The sequence below is a fragment of the Anabrus simplex genome, chromosome 1, assembly GCF_040414725.1.
Source record: "Anabrus simplex isolate iqAnaSimp1 chromosome 1, ASM4041472v1, whole genome shotgun sequence".
In the NCBI taxonomy this organism is placed as follows: domain Eukaryota; kingdom Metazoa; phylum Arthropoda; class Insecta; order Orthoptera; family Tettigoniidae; genus Anabrus; species Anabrus simplex.
This window is the reverse complement of record NC_090265.1, coordinates 441,445,445-441,455,634: the sequence shown is the minus strand read 5'-3', so window position 1 is coordinate 441,455,634 and position 10,190 is coordinate 441,445,445. Positions and strand designations below refer to the sequence as shown.

At 37.7% G+C, this 10,190-nt stretch overlaps 1 protein-coding gene across 1 annotated transcript in view; it reads right to left on the bottom strand.

Moving 5' to 3' along the window:
• Positions 1 to 262: 262 nt before the first annotated feature.
• Zip102B (Zinc/iron regulated transporter-related protein 102B) overlaps positions 263 to 10,190 on the bottom strand; it is a 166,972-nt gene continuing 157,044 nt past the window's right edge. The window contains exon 8 of the transcript XR_010858473.2: positions 263 to 1,900. The gene's annotated coding sequence lies outside the window, so the exon portion shown is untranslated. The remainder of the gene's footprint in view (positions 1,901 to 10,190) is intronic.

Here is a 10,190-nt window from a genome sequence, read left to right as displayed (position 1 = left end):
CGGATCCAAATGGTCACCCTCATTGGAGGACGGATGATTTATTTCTTTAATAAATCTCTCTCTCTCTAACACCCAACAGGTACTTACCAATCAAGGCCCATTTCAAAAACACCCAGAAGAAAAGGAGAAAGATTGCTTGCTTCGGCATTGAACCACTCAGATAACGAAAGAAAACTCATGTTTCAATCAAATAAAATTTTAATTGAAGAACGAAAAACTTAATTATGAAACCCAAAATGAACATCGTCCCATCTAAGAAAATAATAAGTAACAGAAAATAACACAGATTGAAGAAATAGTACGGATTGAAAATATTAACTTAATAACAGAAAATTACACGGATTGAAAACACTAAGTCCATTACAAGAAATAATATGGGCCCCTTACTAAACTTATTTAAATAGATTAAAATAAAAGTTTTTAAACCTTGGAAAAAACCAGTGAAAATTATTGACAAGGTGAGGCTTCACAGGAGCATAGAATTCTAGCCCAGTTAATAAATAAAATAAATCACGAGGGCTCAAATAATTTCAAAAATTGAAATTACAAACGAAAACAGGGAAGAAACAGAAACTGAGACTTTGAAAGGAGCAGGGAAGTGTTTCGCCAGAAACCAAAATTCATAAATAAATGTAGGTCGCACAACCAACCAGGCTACCATTACACACAAAAAACAACTGTTTCCATAGCAATGAATACACACGCCAGCAAATGACAAATCATGAGCCAAGGCCACAACAAAGGTCAGAAACATAAGATAATCAACAGAAAATCAATCCACCCAAAGCATAAAATACTAGAAAATAGAGGAAGGATGGATTTAAAGAACAAATAACCAAAAGGTCCTAGAATTATATGCCTCTGCAGAACCTCACATAGCTTGAACCACTGTGTATGAAAAACATTTAGAATTTACATGATCAATTTAAGTTCTTTAACGGGTGAAAAATGATTGCTAGAAAAATTAAGATATTCTCCATTTCATAGCATTTACATGTCTATCAATTGGGTATTTTCTTGAAGTAATCACACGACCTTCGGTATTACCTTTTTAAAATAAAATTATTACTTTCACAAGCTCCACGTGAAGAGAGTTAATTTCAAGACACTTATCACACAAATTTTCTTGTAGTTCCATAATCACAGGATATAAACTGGCAAATGCTGAAGTCACTTACTTGGGTGAACCAGACACTCAGCCATGATGAGTCAGATCCTCAAATACTTACATATGAGTTCGGTTTCCCAGGTCACAATTAACTCAAAAACATTTTTCTAGTAGGACAATGCAGAAGAAAAGAACAAGACGAGTTTAAAACCCGTATTTCAAGACCCTCATCCAGGATCTATACTCCAATATGAAGCCAACACCTTGAGAGTCCAACAAACACAACCGCACGTCATGACTTCCACTCGCATTGTGTCCTCACTAAAAATGGCGAGGCTCACTCCTCCAGGATGTGGCTGCGCTCCCATTGGTTGAAGAGCAGTGGGGGAGGGGCGACTTATTTGGGTAGCTAGCGGAAGATCGCAGCACTTATCAGAAGGGAAATGAAACAGTCCACACAATACTAGTATGCAAGAATCCAATGAGATTGCCTAGAGTCCACAATAAGAAATATAAAGTTCGATGAGTATCTCAGTCACTTACTAGTACGAGGGAAACCACACACCTAGGCGTATTAAATGATAAAAATTCCTACGGCGAGATTTCCAATTCAAAATAGGTTCTCCGGGGAGGTTTTTCTAAAAATTCCATTACTCCATAACAGTCAAGAAATGGATACTATCCAAATAGCTTAAAAGGGAAAATTCCTTAACATCCTTGAAAACTAATACATACAGTACATCTAGATCTACACTCTTTTCCCACATGCCTTACAATAGAGTCCGCCATGACCTGAAATGACAAAAACAACGTATTATTTAACAAATAATAAAAATCAGCTCCCATCTACAAACTAACAAATTCCCTACAACACGATCTACACAAGCAACGTCATTCCCTCCAACCGCCTCCACTTCTCCTTCATTGTCGGTTCCCCTTGTCAGCAATAGCTTAAGGCAAACACAAGTTCGCACTCATTTAGACGATCACTTTACTTAATAGTGTCAACATCGACGGCTTGTTGACGGAACACGAGTCTGTCAATTAATTTTAGTTTGTTTTTCATCTCCTGTTTTCTCTTTTCTTTTTTAGACCCAATTTCAACAAGAGCTAATTTATAAATTTCTACTTTTAAATATCAGGTTCTGTATTGACATCAATGAAAAAAATACTTTATATTTTATAAGAACGCAAGATCGCACAGATTACATCTTTTAGTACCTTTCAACTGTCAGTCAGGCTAGAATCTGTTCATTATATATGTGTGTCTCTTCAGTGAATTTTTGACGAAGTTTTAATCTGAGAACATTTCAAACAAACTAACAACTATACCGTTCTACAGAGTGATGTATCTACTTGTAACTTGTACAAGAAACATTTTAATTTGTATATCCTGTTTTTAATGTGTCATTGCCATGTAATTAAAATATGATGACCACAAGAAGGCCGAAGCATGTTCTAGTTTAGGCATGACTTTTTAAATTATTGATTAGTAGATATTAAGTATTGAAGAGGTGGAACTTTCATGAAAGTTCTTCTCAAGATCAATTTTTGAATATCTACTTAATTCCTGTGTAATACTCTACCATGGTTCACTTTCCTCTACACTCTTTTCCCACATGCCTTACAATAGAGTCCGCCATGACCTGAACCTCAACCTCACCCACCTCCATATCCCATCCCATTCCTTTCTGGTCTCCCTTATCTTTCCTAATGGCTGCAGAACTTTCTACCCCCACCCTTTCCTCCTTCTCGTGAGCTTATTCCACCTCCTCCTTCCTATCCTCTACTCAATGTTGTCTTTCCTCTTACTCGTCCCCTCTTCTGTAACACTTGCTTGTTCCCTTCTCTCTGCATTTCTACCAGCAGTGACTCATACACATTCAACTTATAATTTATTTATTTTTTTTGCTATTGCTTAAATGTCTCCAAACAAGGGCCGAGGCAGACAGGGATTTGTACGTAGATGAAAGAAACAGAGCAAAACAAATAGTTGTTGATTCCAAAAAGAAGTCATGGGAAGATTTTGGTAATAACCTGGAAAGGCTAGGTCAAGCAGCAGGGAAACCTTTCTGGACAGTAATAAAGAATCTTAGGAAGGGAGGGGAAAAAGGAAATGAACAGTGTTTTGAGTAATTCAGGTGAACTCGTAATAGATCCCAGGGAATCACTGGAGAGGTGGAGGGAATATTTTGAACATCTTCTCAATGTAAAAGGAAATCATCCTGGTAGTGTTGGAAACAGCCAAGCTCATAGGGAGGAGGAAAATGATGTTGGTGACATTATGCTTGAGGAAGTGGTAGGATGGTAAGAAAACTCTATTGTCATAAGGCAGCAGGAATAGATGAAATTAGACCTGAAATGGTGAAGTATAGTGGGAAGGCAGGGATGAAATGGCTTCATAGAGTAGTAAAATTAGCATGGAGTGTTGGTAAGGTACCTTCAGAGTGGACAAAAGCAGTAATTGCACCTATCTATAAGCAAGGAAACAGGAAGGATTGCAACAATTATCGAGGTATCTCATTGACTAGTATACCAGGCAAAGTATTCACTGGCATCTTGGAAGGGAGGGTGCGATCAATCGTTGAGAGGAAGTTGGATGAAAACCAGTGTGGTTTCAGACCACAGAGAGGCTGTCAGGATCAGATTTTCAGTATGCGCCAGGTAATTGAAAAATGCTATGAGAGGAATAGGCAGTTGTGTTTATGTTTCGTAGATCTAGAGAAAGCATATGACAGGGTACTGAGGGAAAAGATGTTCACTATACTGGGGGACTATGGAATTAAAGGTAGATTATTAAAATTAATCAAAGGCATTTATGTTGACAATTGGGTTTCAGTGAGAATTGATGGTAGAATGAGTTCTTGGTTCAGGGTACTTACAGGGGTTAGAAAAGGCTGTAATCTTTCACCTTTGCTGTTCATAGTTTACATGGATCATCTGCTGAAAGGTATAAAATGGCAGGGAGGGATTCAGTTAGGTGGAAATGTAGTAAGCAGTTTGGCCTATGCTGACGACTTGGTCTTAATGGCAGACTGTGCCGAAAGCCTGCTGTCTAATATCTTGGAACTTGAAAATAGGTGCAATGAGTATGGTATGAAAATTAGCCTCTCGAAGACTAAATTGATGTCAGTAGATAAGAAATTCAACAGAATTGAATGTCAGATTGGTGATACAAAGCTAGAACAGGTCGATAATTTCAAGTATTTAGGTTGTGTGTTCTCCCAGGATGGTAATATAGTAAGCGAGATTGAATCAAGGTGTAGTAAAGCTAATGCAGTGAGCTCGCAGTTGCGATCAGCAGTATTCTGTAAGAAGGAAGTCAGCTCCCAGACGAAACTATCTTTACATCGGTCTGTTTTCAGACCAACATTGCTTTAGGGGAGTGAAAGCTGGGCGGACTCAGGATATCTTATTCATAAGTTAGAAGTAACAGACATGAAAGTAGCAAGAATGATTGCTGGTACAAACAGGTGGGAACAATGGCAGGAGGGTACTCGGAATGAGGAGATAAGGGCTAATTTAGGAATGAACTCTATGGATGAAGCTGTACGCATAAACCGGCTTCGGTGGTGGGGTCATATGAGACGAATGGAGGAGGATAGGTTACCTAGGAGAATAATGGACTCTGCTATGGAGGGTAAGAGAAGTAGAGGTAGACCAAGACAACGATGGTTCGACTCGGTTTCTAACGATTTAAAGATAAGAGGTATGGAACTAAATGAGGCCACAACACTAGTTGCAAATAGAGGATTGTGGCGCCGTTTAGTAAATTCTCAGTGGCTTGCAGACTGAACGCTGAAAGGCACAACAGTCTATAATGGTAATGTATGTATGTTGCTATTTGCTTTATGTTGCACCGACACAGATATGTCTTATGGCGACGATGGGACAGGAAAGGCTTAGGAATGGGAAGGAAGCGGCCGTGGCCTTAATTAAGGTACAGCCCCAGCATTTGCCTGGTGTGAAAATAGGGAACAACGGAAAACCATCTTAAGGGCTGCCGACAGTGGGGATTGAACCCACACTATCTCCCGGATGTGAGCTCACAGCTGCGCCCCCAACTCGCCTGTTGTCATTGTTTTGATCCCATATTGGCATTAACTCAACTAAGGTTGAAAGAAGAAACCCACCTTCCAATACTTAATGTTGTTGTTGTTGGTTTTTTTTTTTTTTACATTGCACCGACACAGATAGGTCTTATGGCGACGGGGGGACAGGATAGGGCTAGGAGTGGGAAGAAAGCGGCCGTGGCCTTAAGTAAGGTACAGCCCCAGCATTTGCCTGGTGTGAAAATGGGAAACCACGGAAAACCATTTTCAGGGCTGACTTAATGTTTTTATACCTAGTCCATGAAATTACAAACATAATTCAGCTGTAAGTCTAACTACTTAATTAAAAGGTTAGTACATGTTTTGTTCTGAAAGTATGGAAAATCTTCAGCTAAAAATTGCAAATGCAAAAATTAGCACTTATAATTAAAAACAGTGATGTTAAAAATGAGGTTAGAAGGTTAGAAATTTTTATGTATTGCTAAAACACACAAAATATGTCTATATTCATGTCCATGAGAAAATATACATGCATGAGTAAGACTTGTTTGTACAAAATGATCTTTCTTCAAAAAGTAAGCTGGAACTATTACTATTGTTTCCTTATAACTTGAAACTGTCACTGGTGGACTTAAAATTTGAGGAAATTTTTAAGTTTTTTTTTTACGAGGACTGGGGAAACTCTTGAGAAACCAAAGTTGAAGTTTACACAGGACCTAACTTCAGCTATTGTTTCTCAAGGAGTTTCCCAGGTCCTCGTAAAAAAAAAAAAATTCTTCAAATTTTAAGTCCATCAATGTCATGTTATGAAAAGATTTTATATAAAGTTACAACAGTAATAGCTCCAACTTACTTTTTGAAAAAAGATCACTTTGTACAGACACGTCTAAGTAATGGATGTAGATTTTCTCATGGACCTGAGCACCAACATATTTTGTGTGTTTTAGCATAACATATAAACATTTCCAACCTCATTCTTACCATCAGTGTTTTTAATTGTAAGTGCTAATTTTCATATATGCATTTTTTAACTGAATGTGTTCCATACTTTAGGAACGAAACATGTACTAACCTTTTAATTTAGTTGTTAAGACTTTAAGCTGGATAATCATAAGTATGAAGTCTACGGCCAGTTCACCTGTAGTGAACGCCTCTCATTATTTAACCAGAAAATACAAGACCAAAAACATCAAATGGGCTCACTTTCAACAGGGTGCTAAAACAAGTTTACTTAGAATATCAAAAGAAATAGAATTCTGAAATACCGCGGAAAAACTAGAAAAAGCTACAGACGAAATAACTCATGCCATAATAAAAATTTCTGAAGCAAATCTAGCAAAAATCTCTCAGAAACCTCCTAAAAATTTCTGGTGGAACGAAGAGCTAACAGTCATGAGTAAACGCGTTCTTGCTTGTCACAGACGTTACAAACGAAGTCGTTGTCCTCTTCTCCGACAGCGATACGAAGAAATATATCTGGTAGTTAAGGAAGAGTACAAGAATTTGATAATAAGAAGGAAATCAGAAAAATGGAAAGAATTCTGCTCACTGCATACGAAATGTAATCCTTGGGGAGTTGTTTACAAATTAACAAGAAAACCTGAAAACTTGAATAATACTATTTGCTCAATTGAATCAGACACCGGTTTTACAAAATCATTCTCCGACACTGCTGATGTTCTTATCAACTCTTTCTTCTCCGAAGAAGATGACGATACAGAAACGCAAAAGGCCATTAGATTATTTTGCTCTCTCCCTCCTAATACTGCAGATGATGTGCTTTTCACCCGCTAAGAAGTTGAACGAATAATACTCTCACAAAATGACAAGAAAGCACCAGGCTGGGATGGACTATCAGCAAACATTATAAAAAATATCCACTTGTATTTTCCTTCCCTGTTTGTCACCCTTTTTAATAAGTGCTTGGTGTTCAGCTTCTTCCCTACATCTTGGAAAATTGCAATTGTTAAAATAATCCCTAAAGGCATTATTTCAAGAATGTTTACTGCCAAATCTTTCAGACCTATTTGCCTCCTTCCAGTTCTGGGGAAGATTTTTGAGAAGTTAATAATCGATCGGGTCATGTACCACTTATATAGCAACAATCATTTAAGTCAATGCCAGTACGGATTTACTCCACAAAAATCGACAGAAGATGCTGTTCTTAGTGTAGTAGAATGGGCTGAGACCGTTTTCTCCATGCAAGAAGTAGCTATCCTAACATCACTGGATATCTCCAGTGCATTCGATAATGCCTGGTGGCCAAAAGTTCTAACTCAATTGAAAAAAAAGCTCTGTCCCAAAAATTTATATAAATTAATACAATCTTATTTCCAAAATCGGAAAGTTAAACTTCAAGTCGGATCAGCAGTTTCTTCATAGATCCTGAAAAGGGGTTGCCCACAAGGATCTAGTTGTAGTCCTGGTTTTTGGAACATTTTATACGATGACCTAACTTTACGTCTTCCGGTTGGTTGTAAAGTTATGGCCTACGCTGATGACGCCCTTCTTTTAATTAAAGCAGATAATGTGCAGGATCTGAGAGTAAGAGCAAATTTGTCTCTTGACATTTTTTTTACATGGGGTTGTGATAATAAATTACAATTTAATCCCCAGAAAACGAAGACCATGCTTGTTACAAGGAGAAGGAAACTAAGAAAGCCTAAAATTAAAATGAATGGACAAAATATCACTATGGAAAATCATATTCTTTATCTAGGAGTTGTACTTGACAAGAAGTTAACCTTCAGGGCCCATTTCAACAAACTACAACAGAAAGGCAGTAAGTTTATGCAAGGTTTAGCTATTGCCTGCAGACCTTCTTGGGGACTAAATTCATAGGTACTAAGAATTATTTATGATACAGCGTTTGTACCTCTGATATTGTAGTGTGTTTCTTCTTTTCGAATTACACTTGAGAAGAAATGGGCTCAGCATAAATTGATGCAAATTCAGAGAGGATTTGCCCTTCGTATTTACCGTGCTTACCGCACCACCTCTACTGATGCAGCTCTTCTTATTGCAGGCATTGAGCCACTATTTCTGACAGCGATAGCAAAAGCTGAACTCACTTTTTTGAAGAAAAACGAAGTGTCACCTATGCCCATTCTGAATACCACTCTAGAGCAACCTTGACATTTTCTACAGGCTGATTACCCAAGTCTCTTCAAAAACTTTATTTATGAAAATTGTTCAATTACCCATGACTGCTTTATTTACACAGATGGATCTCACATATCAAGCACAGATAAACAGGACAGAGTTGGATGTGCCTTCGTTGTTCATGAAAACGATTCTGAGGTGTTCTCATCCCAGTACGAACTCTCTTCCACATGCTCTATTTTCCAGGCTGAACTGTGGGCGATTAAGTCTGCGATCGAATGGTGCAAATCTAACAATAAGAAATGTCAGTTATTAAGTGATTTGCAAGCTGCGCTGAATGCGATAAATAATAAATATAATCTGAATCCAATAGCTGTAGCTTTAGAACCACAAGTCAACAAAGTCTGCACATCTGTTTTGACTGGATTCACGGCCATTGTGGAATGTTTGGAAATGAGAAAGCTGATCTTCTGGCGAAAGCAGCGGCTGCATCTAATTTGGAAATTTCTTATGACAAAACGTCACCTAGCTATGCTAAAAAAATCATAAAGAAGCACGTAATCCATCAATGGAACAACATTTGGACTTCGTCCACTAGAGGCCAAGTCACCAGAGAAATATTCTTCCCTGATGTTTTCAACCGCCTGCAAAGTAACGTGTTGGTGCCAAGCTTTGAAATCACTCAATTTTTGACTGGTCACGGCAAATTTGGTTATTATTTTCATCGATTCAGAATCAATCGTCCTGATGGCTACGTGTGTGCTTGTGGATCCTCACAAACCGTGGACCACCTACTATTTGAATGTGCTGCATTTGAAAGAAGAAGGCATGACGTGAACTCTCATTTGAATTATTGCAACATTGCATTATCAAAACCCCTGTACCATTTGTTTAAGAAGCCGTGCAGTTACAAATATTTTATTAACTTCATCCACTCCATTTTCCATCGATTAGATACATGAATTCATTTTCATTGTAAAAGTGAATATGTATTTTAACTACAACCCTGGTATACTATGTAAAATAGGGTTCCAAACTGCTTTGGATATTTAATAATAATGTGTGTATTCATGAACTAGCTATAAAAACATTAAGTATTGGAAGTTCGGATTCTTTCAACCTTAGTTCATACAGATTCCTCACAATACCTCTCCCCCTGACTAGATCGCTTAGCCCTCAATTTCCTTCCACTTGAAACATTAGCCCACCTGTCTTCCACAACTTTTCTCCTTTCCTCTTGTCTACATACCATACCTTGTACATTGTTTGAGAAAGACCTACTTTCATTCTTGTTCTCCATTAGAAGAATAAAATGCAATCAATTATTGGGATTATTGTTAGGCACTAGACAGTTTTAATTTCTGCTCGTAGGAGGATTCATCTGTCTACATGTTAATATTGATGCTTTCACGGCCTGTAAATGTTTCACCTTGTTCTCTTGACACAGCATAAGCCCAAAAGCCTGCATCATGTCTACAATCTGTCTACATAATTAGTTTAAGCTATATTTCTGTAGTTGAGAGCTCAGTTCAGCCAAGCAGTACATACCACATGGCAAACAATGTGGATAGGGACAGGTTCTAAAAAACCTTTTGAGAGAGCTATCCACGTTTGGATACTGTGTTTGTCTCTAAAAATATCAGGATCCATCTTATAATTCCAATCACTGGTTATCAGTGTTGTCTAGTTCTTCTACACTTTGTCATTCCTCATTCTTCAATCTTCTCATTTATAGGCATTATGCTGTTCTTGGACTTTCATCATACTCTATTCACATTTACTATCTGACCTCTCTTGCTCAACTCTTGTTCCTCTCAATACCCAACAAAGTTAGATTTGAACGTTCTAGGAAGTTTTATTTGGAGATTATTTAAAAAAAACTTTTAATAAGAAGCGCTTCAAACATTCAAGGTGGGAATTGTTAATTC